This window comes from Tenrec ecaudatus, chromosome 16 (assembly GCF_050624435.1).
Source record: "Tenrec ecaudatus isolate mTenEca1 chromosome 16, mTenEca1.hap1, whole genome shotgun sequence".
Taxonomy (NCBI): domain Eukaryota; kingdom Metazoa; phylum Chordata; class Mammalia; order Afrosoricida; family Tenrecidae; genus Tenrec; species Tenrec ecaudatus.
In genome coordinates, this window is record NC_134545.1 from 24,882,046 (window position 1) to 24,897,188 (window position 15,143).

The 15,143-nt window shown below is 47.4% G+C and overlaps 1 pseudogene; it reads right to left on the reverse strand.

Moving 5' to 3' along the window:
• Positions 1–10,300: 10,300 nt before the first annotated feature.
• LOC142429147 (PRELI domain-containing protein 1, mitochondrial pseudogene) lies at positions 10,301–11,272 on the reverse strand (annotated as a pseudogene).
• Positions 11,273–15,143: the final 3,871 nt, after the last annotated feature.

Consider the following 15,143-nt stretch of genomic DNA (forward strand, 5'->3'; position numbering starts at 1 on the left):
ACCACAATCCATACATATACAAACATCAATTGTATAAAGCACATCCATACATTCCCTGCCCCAATCAAAGTTGTTTCTGTTTAAGAAAATATTTTTTAAGCGAACTAAGCATGTGAATTTATCTTCAGTGAATTCCCTCTGACCAAGGACTACGAATGTGAACAGCTTTGCTATCATGCAGAGTGCATTGGGAAGTGGATTATTGAAGATGCGGTTAGGTTAAAATATAACTCCATGTAATTTTATCTCCCCTTTGCCTCATTTTGTTCTATTTTTTTAAAATGTTTTCTGGTTTCTTTTCAATTGAGATTTTTCTCTGTTTTACGTTGTTATTGTTAGTTAGTTAGTTTGTTTTGTATATCTTTCTGTGTATGAAATCCAGCACTGGTTACATATATAGACAGTAACTGGATTAATAGTTTCTTGGGGGTGTGGCAGGAAAGGTTGGGGGGGGTGAGTGGGGAGCTAATGACAGTGAGTACAAAGAAGAATATATTCTAACATTGCAGTGATGAGTGTACAACTCTTCTTGATATGATTGAACTATTGAATTGTAAGCTATCTGGATTATGTCAATAAAAGTGCTTTAAAAAACAAAAGAATAGAGAGCTCTTCAGAAGAAGAAGAAGTAAGAGAAGAAAATGGTTCACACCATTGTAGAATCAGGCAAGTCCAAATCCAGACAGATTCCATATCTTTGGGTCAAATGTCTGCAAAGCTGGAGACTTCTCCTGATTTTCACAGCTGTGGAGGTTGATAAGGCCAACTTCAGCCGAGTGACTACAGGTTGTTGGCTGAAGAGGCAAATTAATCCAAGGTTGGCTAGTCAGGCTTACAACCGAAGAGGCAGAGGAACCCAAGGTTGGCAGGTCAGCCACCAGGCCACCGATGACTCCTAGCATTGGTAGGCAATGTGTCAGTCCATGGGCTTCAAGTCCAAAGCACCAGAGGCTAATGAGCCAGGTGCATAATTCAAACCTAGCAAAAAACAAGCAAGCTACCCCATGGGGAATAAGCTTCCACTAAATAATCTTGGACTATTGACCACAGACATAATATATCAGAAAGTGCATTATTTCGGGTATAGTTACATTAAAATTTAATATCTTATCATTAGTTTTCCTTTTTAATCCAATCTTAATTTGTTCTATTTTTAAAATTATTTTGGATAAAAAAATAACTGCTGCCTTTTGGATAAAAAGACATTACCAATGTCATTAAACAAGTTGTATAAAATTTAAAAAAGTAAAAACCTAATCTGCTTCATAAACTCTCACAGAAAACACATAATCATTTTATTAAAAGCAAGCAAACAAACAAACCAAGAAAGCTTTTCCACAGTGTCCACTTTCATTAGAAGCAGACCACACCCCCAGGAACATCCTCACCATTGAATTGCATCTGGGCTGAGATGTGAGCAAGAGGGTTGCATTCATCCTATTCTTCTTACAACCGAGGGGCTGTTCAAATCTGACCTCAGGATGGAGGTGATTAAATGGAGGTGCTGGATCACATCATGGGGAAATGACCAGATCGGAACTGCCAAACCACTGGGATTCCTGGCCCAGCCGAGTTGACACAGAACCTAACCATCACAATGTGGGAGGCGGGGCCGCCGCGTTGAGATCTCATTTTTGTGCTCAGCTAAGTGGGGCTGTGCTGGGAAAAGCAGGGCGGGTGGGGCGGGGGGCGGAGGATGGCTCCCCAGGACAAGGATATTGTTAGAGTCTGGCCAAACTTGGAGGTTCCAGATCATGGGACGCTGCCAAGGAAAGGGGACAACTACTGAAAATTCAGCAATGCTGACTTCTTACACGCAGTCTTTTGATTACCCCTCACTTAACCCGTGAGTCACCAACCTCATCTCACAGAGTGAGGAAGCTGAGGCTCCGGGAGATGAAGGAACTTGTCAAGGGTCACCCTCTCATGCTGTTTAAGGGACAGCTAAGGTCACCCCTTCAGCCCCAAATCTCACACTACTTCCTCTCCTTGGAAATTCAAATTCAAATAAGCTTCCAAGGCCTCCAGAGGAGACCATTGAAAGATACCTTCACTGGTGTTAGAAAACTGAGATTTCCGACTTCCGGGGAGATGGCACCGAGTTAGGCCCCCTTCCCCTCTTCCCTCTCCTGCCTCTCCAAACAAGACCATGACTCTTCTGAGACATCTCCAAACTCTGCCAGCCCAACTAGCAAGAAATGGGCACGATCTTGTGAGACCTTGAATTCCTACCTGCAGTTGCGCTGCTCCCTGCAACCCCATTACCCTGCCAGCCGGATGAGAAGGATGGCCGCTAGCTGGAGATCGGGTCTTCCCTTGGCTGTGGATACTGTGATTTAAGTCAGTGTCCAAGGACATCCTCAGACTATGGCAGCAGAGTGGACACACTGCCATGCCTGCATCCCCTTCCCACCCCACACAGCCAGTGTGGCCCCGAACAACAACAATGAAAGGATTATGTATGAGAGAGAGAGAGAGAAGAAAACTGACTTTTCCAAATGCAGAAAGGTGAAACAGGATCTGTCCCTGATGCCATTTGCAAAGCAAAGGTAACATAGATCAAGGACCTAATTTGAAAATTAAAAGCATAAATTATTTGAAGGAAATTCCGGAGCAATATTATTGGGCCTAGCTTTCAACAAAAGATGGTCTAATGTAATACAAAAGCACAAATAGCAACAGGAAAAATAGTAAATAGGATCTCACAAAAATTGAAAGCGTTTGTTCATCAAAAGATTGTATAGAACGAGGGCGGGAGGGTGGGAGAGGGAAGGGAATAAAGAGGAGCTGATACCAAGGGCTCAAGTGGGGAAAAAATGTTTTGGATACGATGATGGCAACATATGTACAAATGAGCTTGACACAATAAAGGTATGGATTGTTATAAGAGCTGTAAGGGGTCCCAGTAAAATGATTTATTAAAATTAATTTTAAAAGAAAATAAAAATTAAAGGAAAAAAAAGATTGTACAGAATGAGCAACAAGCTACTGGCCAGGAAAATATCTGTGGAAATAGGAATCCAATAAGCAAAGTACATCTAAAACATTAACAACTTGATAATCAAAAGGCAAACAGTCCAATCATAAAACAGGCAATATATATTTTTAAATCATTTTATTGGGGGCTCGTACAATTCTTATGACAATCCATACATCCATCCATTGTGCCAAACACATTTGTACATTTGTTGCCCTCATCATTCTCAAAACATATGCTTTCTACTTGAGCCCTTGGTATCAGCTCCTCATTTTTCCCCTCCCTCCCCACTACCCCCACCCCCATGAACCCTTGATAGTTTATAAATTATTATTATTTTGTCATGTCTTACACTGTCCAATGTCGCCATTCACCCACTTTTCTGTTGTCCATCCCCCAGGGAGGGGGTTATATGTAGATCCTTGTAATCAGTCCCCACTTTCTACCCTACCTTCCCTCCACCCTCCCGGAATCACCACTCTCACCACTGGTCCTGAAGGGATTCCCTGCGTTTCCAGTTCCTATCTGTACCCGTTTACATCCTCAGGTCTATCCAGATTTGTAAGGTAGAATTGAGATCATGATAGTGGTAGGGGTGGTGGAAGGAAGTATTAAAGAACTAGAGGAAAGCTGTATGTTTCATCGGTTCCACACTGCACCCTGGCTGCCTCGTCTCCTCCCCGCAGCCCTTCTGTAAGGGGTGTCCAGTTGCCTACAGATGGTTTGGGTCCTCACTCCACACTCCCCCTCATTCACAATGATGTGATTGTTTGTTCTTTGATGCCCAAACAGGCAATATTAAGTAGACATTTCACCAAAGGGGAAATTCAAAACACCACCAAACACATGAAGAGATGCTATGTGTCACCAGCTATCAGGGAGATGCAGATCAAACCACAGCAAAATACCATTTCACTCACATCAGTATGGCTACGATAAGAACATGAAAAAATAACAAATGTTGGCGAGGGTGGGGGGAAATGTGAGCCTTCATCTGTTGTTGGTGGGGATGCAAAATGATAAAGCCATTGTGGAACAAAGTGTGTCAGTAGAGCTATCAGATGACCCAGCTCTTCCACTGTGAGGCATGTACCCCCAAACTTGAAAAGCAGATACTCACACAGAAACTTGTATACCGATGATAACAGAACATTACATACAATAACAAGAAGGAAGGAACAACCTAACTGTCCATCAGCACATGAATGGATAAGCCAAATGCGGTCCGTACAGACAATGGAATGTGGCTGTGTTAGTCAAGGTAGACTAGAGAAGCAAATTCATGGACACTCATATGTGTATAAGAAAGAGCTTTACATACAAGAGCAATTGAATATTGAGAAAACATCCCAGTCCAGTCTAGATCAAGTCCATAAGTCTGATATTAGCCCATATGTTTGATACCAATCTATAAAATCCTTTTCAGAGTCACGAAACACATGCAATGATGTCGAATGAAGGAAGATCAAAGGTCAGTGGGTAGGAAGTCTTGGGATCCAGTGGCAGTGTAAGCATTTCAGCGCTGGCAGGGGTCTCCACGTGGTTTCTCCAGTTCCAGAGCTCTGGCTCCATCAGCCTTTCTCCATGTGTCTTCTCCACAGGGATGTCTCCCAGAGAGTGATCAAAGAGAGAGAGTGTCTCCCAACTCCAAGGAGGAATACCAGACTTCCCAGCATCCTCAGGAGAAGGCCATACCCACACAGAGGCCTCATTGTCTAGGTCCTGATTGACAGGCTAGACTCCACCCCTCCACTCTTAATCCTCAAATTGACACCAGATGTGTAACTACCACATATATATGGGAAGAAATGAAATCTTGATACATACTACAATATGGGTGGGGCTTGAAGACGTTATGCTGAACAAAACAAGTCACTCACAAAAGGAGCGATATTGTATCATGTCACAAATATGGGTCAATCTATTGCCATCCAGTCAATTCCAACTCATCGTGACCGTATAGGACAGAGTAAAACTTCCCCGTTTCTGTAGTTGTCCATCTTTTTTTTTTTCTGAGTTGTCAATCTTTATAGGAGCACATCTTTCCACCACTCTCCCTTGGTGCGACTGCTGGATTGCCTTAGATCATTATAACAGTGGAATTTTGTATAAAAATATAACATGCAAGTATTTAGAAAACAAATGTTGCTAGATTGCTACTGGCTACCATGGATGGAAGGGAAATGGTAAGGCTTCTTGCATACGGAATACTGAGTTTTAGTTTAGAATGATGGAAAAATCACACTATTAAAGGTAGCGTTACATAGACGATTATTGTACTTTCTTTTTTAAATTTTTATTTGTTTATTTTAAACATTTTATATTGTACTTTCCTTCCATAAGTTGTATACCGGGAAAAAGTTAAATCAGTATTTTAAAAATCGTCAAATAACTTTTTGAATTGGTCGTTTTAAAAATAACCTTTTGATTGTGTGTCGGGTGAAGGTGAGAGAGCAAATCAATTTTCTATTGAACAATCAAAACCAACTTGTTTCATGTCATTGATTGCAGCCTCCACAATGTCACATGACTTGCCCCCGCTATCTCCCCATCCTTCCTATTTTCATTCAGTCTTCTTTCCGATTCATTCTGAATTTCACCCTTGAGTAAACACGGCCATTCTCATCTTAAACTGTCAGTTGTTATAAGATGTGCGCACCTGGTTTGACGAAGGTAAACTAGTGTGACTGTCTCCTTTATAATTACTGTCATTGAGCCATATCCAATTACTTGCGAGAAAGAATGTCTATTGTACTACTCGGTGGAGTGCTTTGTATATGCCTATGAGGTCAAGTAGAGGTCAAGTACAGCTGTATTGTGGTACTTAATTCTTCTGTGACTGTGGAGTTGCTCTCTAGTTGCACTTCATTGAAAGCGGTGGATTAAAACCCTCCCGTGATCACTATGCATAACTCAGTAAGTAACTCTTGGGGATGAGGGGAGGGGAGTCATTGCTTTTAAATTTAATATTGCCATTTGAGGCTTGCTTCTTTTTCTTTAGCTCCTTTTTGCCTTTCTAACTCTCGGAGTTTTCATTTCATATAATACTTTTTGTTTCCTTATAATATTTTTCGAGACGCCCTTGGACGTTTTCTGTTCGGGTCTTTGATGTCATCATTATTCCAGTTGCCTTGCTGACTTTCTGATGAAGCTTCAGTCTCTTCTGACATCCCCTTTGGTCTCTTCCTTCCTGTCTTCTTAATGACCTTCTGGTTTCTTCACGTATGATGTTCTCATGTCGCACCACAGCTCATCAGGTCTTCTGTCATCAGGGTTCAATGGGTTCAAGCTGTTTTTGAGGTGTTCTTGAAATTCACTTGGAATATACTTGTGGTAGTTGCATAATCTGGTGTCAATTTGGGACTTGAGAGGATTAAGAGGGAAGGGGTGGTGTCTAGTCTGTCAATCGGGTCATAGCCCATGAAGCCTCTGTGTGGGCATGGCCGTCTCCTGAGGATTCTGGGAACCCCTGTATTTCCTCTTTGGAGGCAAGGAGACACGTTCTCTCTCGGCTCACTCGCCAAGACACATGGCACTGTGATGATAGATCCCGTGCGCTGGGAACTGGAGGAGCCACGTGGAGAGCTCTGCCAGCGCTGAGGTCACTGGAGCCACAAGACTTTGCACCCAATGGTCTGTGATCTTCCTGCATTCGGCATCATTGCATGTGTTTTGTGAGTCTGAAGAGGAATTTATAGATTGGTATCAGGCATATGGGCTAATATCGGACTTTGGACTTGATCTGGCCTGGGCTGGGATGCTTTCTCAATATTCAACTGCTCTTGTATATAAAGCTCTTTCTTATTCACATATGAGTCTCCATGAATTTGTTTCTCTAGTCTACGCAGACTAACGCAATACTCAGGTTCGTATTTTGGCTCCTGTGGACTTGTTTTTATTTTCTTCAGCTTCAACTTGAACCTACATATGCGCAATTGGGGGTCTCTTCCACAGTCAGCCCCTGACATCATTTTAGCGGCTCCATCATCTCTTCTCATAGATGTAGTCAGTTTGAGTTCTGTGTATTCCATCTGGAGAAGGCCATGTGCATACTCTTCGTTTGTGTTGTTAAAAAAAGGTATTTGCCACGAATAAGTCGTTGGCCTTGCAGAATCCTACCAGCAATTCCAGCTTCATTTCTGTCGACAAGACTTATTTTCACCCACTGTTCTTTCCTCTGAGTTTCCAACTTTTGCATTCCAATCGCCAATAATTATCAATGAATTTTGATTTCGTGTTTGATCAACTTCAGATTAGAGACATTGGGAGAAGTCCTCAGTCTCTGCCTTACCTTTAGGGGTTGGTGCAAAGTTTGAAGAATGGTCATACTGACTTGATTCCCTTATATGCGGCTAGAGATTAAGATAGATCCTGCGATGTCTTTTTTGACGTTGAATCCGATGCCACGCTCCTCTTGAATGTGTTGTTGCCAGTACAGCAAACCTTGTGATTTTCTGATTCAAAAGGGCCACTGCCTATCCATTTCAGCTCGCTAGCACCTCGACTATCAATCTTTATGCATTCCGTTACGTTTTTTGAAGCCTTCCAATTTCCCTAGATTCCGACGTCCTATATTCCAAGTTCTGATCATTACTAGACTTTTGCAGCTGTTGTTTCGCAGTTGGATTTGTGCCGCATCAGCCAGTGAAAGTCCTAAAGGCTATATTCCCACAGGTGTTATCCACCTGTGTCTTTACGGTCAGTCGACTCTACTTTGAGAAGGCAGCTCTTCCTCGGTCACATGTTGAGTGCCTTCTGACCTGAGGGACTCATCTACTGGCACTGCCTCTGACAGTGTTCTGCGTCCCTTCCGGAGGTATCTGACCGTGTTTTCAGTGGCCAGTTCCTCTAAAGGTGACGGTCTACTTCTTCTTTATTGTCTAGAAGCTCTGCTGATACCCGTTCACTTTGGGCGACTCTCTACTATTTGAAGGGTCATTGGCATAGCTTTCTCGTCACCGCCAGTCACAAGGAACCACAGCGGCACCAATGGACACACCACCGTGAGAAACGAAATTTCTGCTTGTGAAAACCACCACGTTGGGTATTCCTGTTGCAGACGATCCCTAAAACGAAGATCTGACTGTAGGCACACATCACCACTTCTCTCAGTTCCAGAGGCCCAACCCTTCCCCCCACCTCTACTGTGGAGGGCCAGCAGGCAGAGCTGGATGGCCTCCGTCGGAGGAGAAGCTCCACCAGGAGAGACCAAGGGAGGTGAGAGAGCAGACGTGGAAGAGGAAGAGAAAGGACGAAACTACTGGTGATTTTTGTGAATATTTTTAATACATGACTGAAAAATGATCGTCCTTTCTCTCCTCCGAAAATGCAATTTGATCAAACCGCTGTTTTTCAAAGCTCGGCCTACGGAAGCTTTGTCCATGTTGGGCCACAGCCCCGCCCACCCTCACGTGAGTAGATGGACACAGAGCCTCTCAGGTTCTGCCAACAACCTCACTTGAGTTGAGTGCTGACCTCCCGGCCATCCTAGGAGAATCGCCCCAACCCTAGATCCGCCTCCCAAGATCCCTCAGTTCACAGTACAGTTCGCTGTCACGTGCTGGAAAGCCTGGGTGAGCTCGCCCAGGACCAACTTGTGCTTCCATAGGAACTGGCAGCCCAGCTGCTTTTGCTCAAAGTAGCTCTTGCCCGAGACACTGAGGCCGGCGGTGCCATCAACCCGGCCCACGTGGTGCTCTTTGCACAGGCGACAGAGCACGTTGCTGAGCAGCCCGCGCAGGGTGCGTGAAGTGTGGCTCAGACGGGTGTGCAGGTCCTGCGTGTTGGGGTTGAGGGCCTTCTGGGTCTGTTGGATGCCGTCCAGGGAGCTGATCATGAAGGTGACGATGTGGTGCAGGGCCAGCAGCTTGTCCTTCTCTGTGCTGTTGGCGTGGAAGGCTGGGAAGCTGGGCAAGTCCTCTTTGCAAAGGTTGTCCGCTTCTTGGTGGAAAGGTTCTCCCTGGGCTGTGTTCTGAGAAGCAGAGGGCAGAGGGCAGGTGAGCAAGAAGGCAGGACTCAGAGTTCCAGCCCAGGCACCCACATCTGCAGACAGCAAGCCCTCGGGCCTCTGTTTCCCAGCCTGTGGCGGCATAGGGACCCAATGCCTTGTCCTGCAGGCATCGCAGGGTCGTCGTGAAGGCCAGGCAGGAATCTGGGTACTGACTTAGTGAGCCACCCAGGGGTCTGCCCTGGTGCTGATGGCTTCTGTGGGCATGAGGGTTTCCTGGGTGGTGCGTGTGGTTATCCCTCTAGGCGGCTCACTGTCAGCTTGGAGCTTCAAGCTCACCCAGAGGTGCCTGCAAAGAAAGGTTTCATGATCTGCTGCCCCCAAAGCAGCAGCCATTGCAAACCCCAACAGTACAGTTCTATTGGGACACACAGGGGGGCACTTCACTCATGCACACACACTGCCATTGAGTCAAGTCTGACTCATAATGACCCTGTAGGGCAGAGTTGAACCACCTCTGTGAGTTCTCAAGACTGGGACTCTGTTTATTTATTATTAAATACTTTTATTTGGGGGCTCTTACAGCTCCTATCGAAATCCATACATCCATCCACTGTGTCAAGCACATTTGTACGTATGTTGCGATCATCATTCTCAAAACTTTTTTTTTCTACTTGAGCCCTTGATAGTCACTCATTTTTCCCTCCCTCCCCCACCCTCTCTCCCTCATGAACCTTGATAAGTTATAGATTATTATTTTCATATTTTACATAGTCCTCTGTCACCCTTCACCTACTTTTCTGTTGTTTGTCCTTCTGGGAAGGTGTTATATGTCAATATTCGTGATCTATTTGCCCTGTCTCCACCCACCTTCCCTTTATCCTCCTGGTATCTCCGTTCTCATTGTTGGTCCTAAGGGGTTGATCTATCCTGGATTCCCTGTGTTTCGGACTCTTATCTGTAGCAGTATTAAGAAACTAGAGGAACGTTGTACATTTTATCCGTGCTACTCTGTACCCTGACTAGCTCATCTTTTCCTTGTGACCCTTCTGTAAGGGAATGTAAATTGTCTACAGATAGGTTTTGCATCTCCACTCCACTCTCACCCCGCCCATACCTGATCCCATCGACACCTCATGATCACACAGGCTGGTGTGCTTCTTCCATTTGCACCCTGTTGCTTCTCAGCTAGATGGCCTCGTGTTTATCTTCAAGCTTTTAAGAGCCTAGACACTGTATCTTTTTATAGCTGGCCACCATCAGCTTTCTTTACCATATTTGCTTATGCACCCATTTTGCCTCCAGAGATCCTGTCAGAAAGGTGAGCATCACAGAATGCTGGATTCTTTTTTTTTTTTTTTTTTTTTTGAGGCTAGTTGAATTCAACAAGTATTTATTGAGTGCTTCTTATGTGCTAAGTATGGTTTCAGTACCTGGGACACATCAGAGAGCAAACAGATCTCTGCTCCTGTGGAGCTTACAGTCCAGTGTTCAAGACATCTCCTGGCCACTGTGAGCTGTGAGGGCAGGTCTGCACCTCTCTGTCTGTCCCTCAGCTGCCCACGGGGGAAATAAGCAGGCCTGGCACACACATGGGTGGCGTGCTTGGTGTCCTGTAGTGCCAAATGGACACCTCCCCCCCACATGCCCCCAGACAGTACATAGGGGCTGGAAGTTGATTTTTAATTAAGAAAGCATACTGCAGGCTCCTCAGGGGGGTGGAGCCAGATCGTCTGGTCATGGGTGGGGGCAGGGGGCTGGGCTGGCTACACGAACTGCTGCTGCTGCTTCTTGGTGGCTGCCTTGCTGGCCAGGTCCTTGGCCTTCTCGGTAGCTGCCAGTGCCGTCTCCTTTGCCTTTTCTGTGGCTTCCTTGGCTGTTTCAACAAGCGTCTAGAAGGGGCCTCACCTTGGCCAGGATGTATTCAAAGCCCTTCATAGTCTTGGTCACATTGCTTTTAAACCGGGCCAGATCAAATTCCATGAGCCGAGCATGGTTGATGTTCCAGGTGAAGGTGGTCATGGTCTGATTCTGTGGGTCCACAACGGAGTGAGCGACCGAGTGAGCGACATTGGAGCGACATTGGCGGGAAACAGTCGCTCGGCCCAGCGGGGCATCCTGTTGGTCTTGGTCAGGAGTCGCCTGGATAGGAGCTTCTGGTCAGGGGTCACCTCCCAGTGCACGATGTCTTCTGTCAGGACATGCTTGCTGTAGGGATTCGGGTACCGCTGCCAGAAGGCGGTGAACACTTGGTCCCAGGAACTCCGGAGCACGCTCTGGCCCAGGAAATACTTCACCATCGTCCCGGCCAGAGAGGGCTCAGCTCCCGCGTAGCATCAGGGGTGCGGAGCCCGGGGGAACCAGAATGCTGGATTCTTAGAACAAAGTGTTCTTGTGTTGAGGGAGTACTTGAGCCAAGGCCCAATATCCATCTGCTATCTAATTCTTAACATATAGATATAGGTACACAGATGCATTTCCCTATCATTATATATAAATATATTTACATATGTACATGCCTGTATTTAGACCTCTATAAATGTCCTTTGCCTCCTAGTTCTTTCCTCTATTTCCTTTTACTTTCCTCTTGTCCCACTATCATGTTCCACCTTCATTCGGGTTTAGCAATTCCTTGCTGTTACACTGCCCTTGATTAAGCCCCACTAAACATCCTATGCCTTTCTTTCCATTGATTTTAGTTCACTTGTTGTTCCCTTGTCCCTGGGTTGGTTGACCAGTCCCTTCCTTTCTCCTGTCTTCCCTTCTCCTGTGTCCCCCCCACCTCCCACCGAACCATTGGTTTGGTTGTTTTTGTCTCTGAATTCTTTATCCTGCCTATCTTATCTAGATAGACATGCAGAGACAATAAGTGAAAAAAACAGGTAAAGCCAAACAAAAGACCAAAGGAAGACAAAACAACAATAACAACAACAACCAAAATAACAACAAAAAGAAAGCCAAGGACCAAAAATGGAAAAGCCTATAACTCCTTCCAGGTCTGTTTTGTGATCTTTAGGAGTGTTTTCCAGTCGAGGCTGATGGAGTGCCACACTTTCTCCCAATTCTATTTTTGGTATTCCTGGGGATTTCATCGCTTTGCTCCCCTTGCTGCTCTGTGGCATGCCCTTAGTGTTTCACCCCAGCGTGATTGGACATAATTCCCTCGCTGTGTCCCCAGTGCTGTCCCCTGTAGCTCTATGGCTCAGTGAGCAATATCTTGTCTTGTGGTGGGGCCGGCCCTATGGTCCTCTCTGTGCATTCTCTGCTCTGAGCAGGAATATCGAACTGTGACTCTTTAAAGGAGGAGAAAACCTCATCTTTCTCTCATGGAGAGCCTGGTGGTTCGAACTGCTGACCCCATAGTTACAGACCAGGACACCACCAGTGCTCCAATATGGCCACCGTGAGGCAGAATTAACTGGCAGCCACTGGTTCTGCTTTCCTTTTCGTTGTCGTGAGCCCATGGAGAAGGAAGGACAATCAGGATGCCTCATCTTCAAAGCCGCGCCACACACACACACACACACACACACACACACACACATCTCCTTTCACCCACCTGGGCCTCTCTCTGCACCCACGGTCCCCATCCACAGCACCTCACTGAACACCTTCTTTCAAGTCTTTCTGTATCTCCTTCATCTGCTTTCAGCTTCAAAGTATTCTCTCGCTGGCCACCATGCCCAGCCCAAATCAGTGCGCCTCTCCAGGTATCTGCATAAATTATGCTCACTGCTGCTGCCCAAGCCCACCCACACTTGTTCCTCAGTCCCCTGCAACGGAAAGGCGTAACTTACATAGACAGCGAGGAGGGTGTCCGCGCCACTGTGGAGCTGCATCAGCTGGCTCCTGATCTGGGTCTTGATGTTGCTGGGACACGGGGTGTCCAAAGTGCAGGACGCGTTGGCTGGCGTGCTAAGAAGGGGCTTCCCTCCCCCTAGATTCCAGTGCAGACCAAGCAGCAGGGACAGGAGTCCTGGGATCCTGCAGAAAGGCACCATGACGGATGTAGGGATGGACGCAGAGACTCAGCTCACACCGGATCTTCACCGGCAGCTCTGGGGCCAAGATCTCGCTCCCTCTGTCTCTCGCTATCCCTGCTTCTCTCCATCTGCTTATATCTCCCTGCAGGATACCAGGTGTTCCTACCAATTGCATCCAAGACCTGGTCACACCTAATCATTCCACCCATTACTTCCATGAGTCAAAACCCCTCGAGTCCCTCTGACTCAAGAGACTCATCCCTCATCCTCCTGGTCCAGGAGGACCTGTCTTCCCATCTCTCCAGCTGGGTCAGCTGGGTCCACTCCCATAGGGACCCCATGGAGGGTAAGTGGGTGAGATCCTCCCAACCTTCCACCTCATTCTGGTTCTGCAACCCAACTTCTTTACTTCTCTCTTTCCCAAATACAGCCCACCTCTGTACCTTCGTTTCTGTTTCTGGTCGCCTATGTCGATTCTTATTCATGGAGGCACCAGGCGTGGGGGCAGATCTGGGCTCACAGGCCAGGAACCCTGACTGCTTGTTCCATTGTAGAGACCAGACCTTTCTTCAGAAGAGCCTCCGGGTTGGCTCAAACGCTCAACCTTTCCGTTAGCAGCCCAGCACATGAGCCTCTGCAACCCCCCAAGTAAGACTCCGCTGCCTAGTCATTCTAGGGGGCGCTGGTCTGGAAACGTCTTTATCTTTAGCCAAGAACCCTGAGTCCCCTGGGGACCACCCCCCTGGGGAGGCTTTCCCAGGCTCAACGACGTGAGTTCCTGGAGACAGAAAGGACATGAACATGAGGGGACACGGGCAGCATCTCCTGGGAGCTGGGTGATGACAGGGCAGTTCTCTAGCCTCCCAGAGCCTCCATTTCTGCATCTTTTGTCTCAACGGAGACTAGAACCCAGCCCCCCCTCACAGAGGGGTTCACAGGCACTGAGGCTGAGTCAGGAAACGTATTTCAATGTGAAAAACCCAGGGCCTGCATAGACTATGAGCGTGGGCATCTGGGGCTGCTGGTGTGGGGGGTTCCCATGTCCTCTGAGGCCTCACGACATTTCAGATGGCAGAGAGGAGACCCGGCTGGGGACCTGGCTGCGCTGCCCCCTCTGCCACATGGATAAGAAATGTACCTGCCAGGTCTCCTTGAGCCCTGGGACCAGGACCCTGAGCGAGCGGAGGAATCAGCTGGGAATGTCGTCCTCCCTGGTCCCCTGCCCCATCCGCCTGGCCTGTGGTCTTGGATCAGAGCTGTCAGAATCCTGCAGACCCCAGGAGAGAGTGCCCCCTTGTCCTGCTGGGGAGCGTGTGGGCAGACTGGATTCTTCTCCAAGGCGCATGCCTGCCTCCTGCTCCGGGATCCTTCTAGCAACTTTGTTAAAGATCATAATCAGTGTTGGTCTTTATTACTCTCAATATTTCCCAACTGATCTCACACTTTGGGACCTACCCCTCAGGGGCACAGGATGGGATAGAGCAGAGCCCAGGCGAGGACATAGGCACACACACCCCCCGCCCCCGCCTGCTCCATTTCTCCCAGTGAGTGACCGTTTTCACTCTCTGCCTTGAGAGTGACCCAGTCTCTGGCTCCCAGCCCTTTGTTCTCTCTGACCAAGGGAGGACAGAGAACACAATTCCTGCCCTCTCATCAGGGACCAGAGAATTCGTTCGACAGCAGGAAGGTACAGGAGTTCAGGGACTGAATGCTGCGTGGCCCTTTTGCCTCTCTGGGCAGCATTTGAGGGCTGCCAGTCTTTCAGGTCTTAGTAGAGGTTCTTTTGCAAAACTCCAACCTTGTCTCCGATCGGTGGCCCTGATGGGAGGACAGCTTTGTGAGGTTGGCCGTGGGTTGCGCTTCAGGCAGTAGGGCCAGCAGGCACCAGAGTATTGGGAGTGGACCTGGGGACACGGAGTTAGAAACAGCTGATCGCTCCTAGCCTTGCTCAGGAACTTCCTGTCATATTCCCTCCCAAACTACACCCTGTTCCGGCAGGTCCAGGAAACCCCCTCCAGCAGGTCTGGGGGTGGGCGGCCTCCTTGGTGCCTCAGGTGGTTAAAGTGCTTGTCATGGAAACGCCTATGAAGCACAGTTGCGCTCCAACCCCGTGGGTGCCCAGGCACCAGCATCGGCTCCGTGGCTCCTGGCTCTATGCAGAGAGAGACCTTTGATTTCACAAAAGCATATTTCCAGGCTTTGATGCATCTTCCTGTTCCCGCGCAGTGCAGCTGCA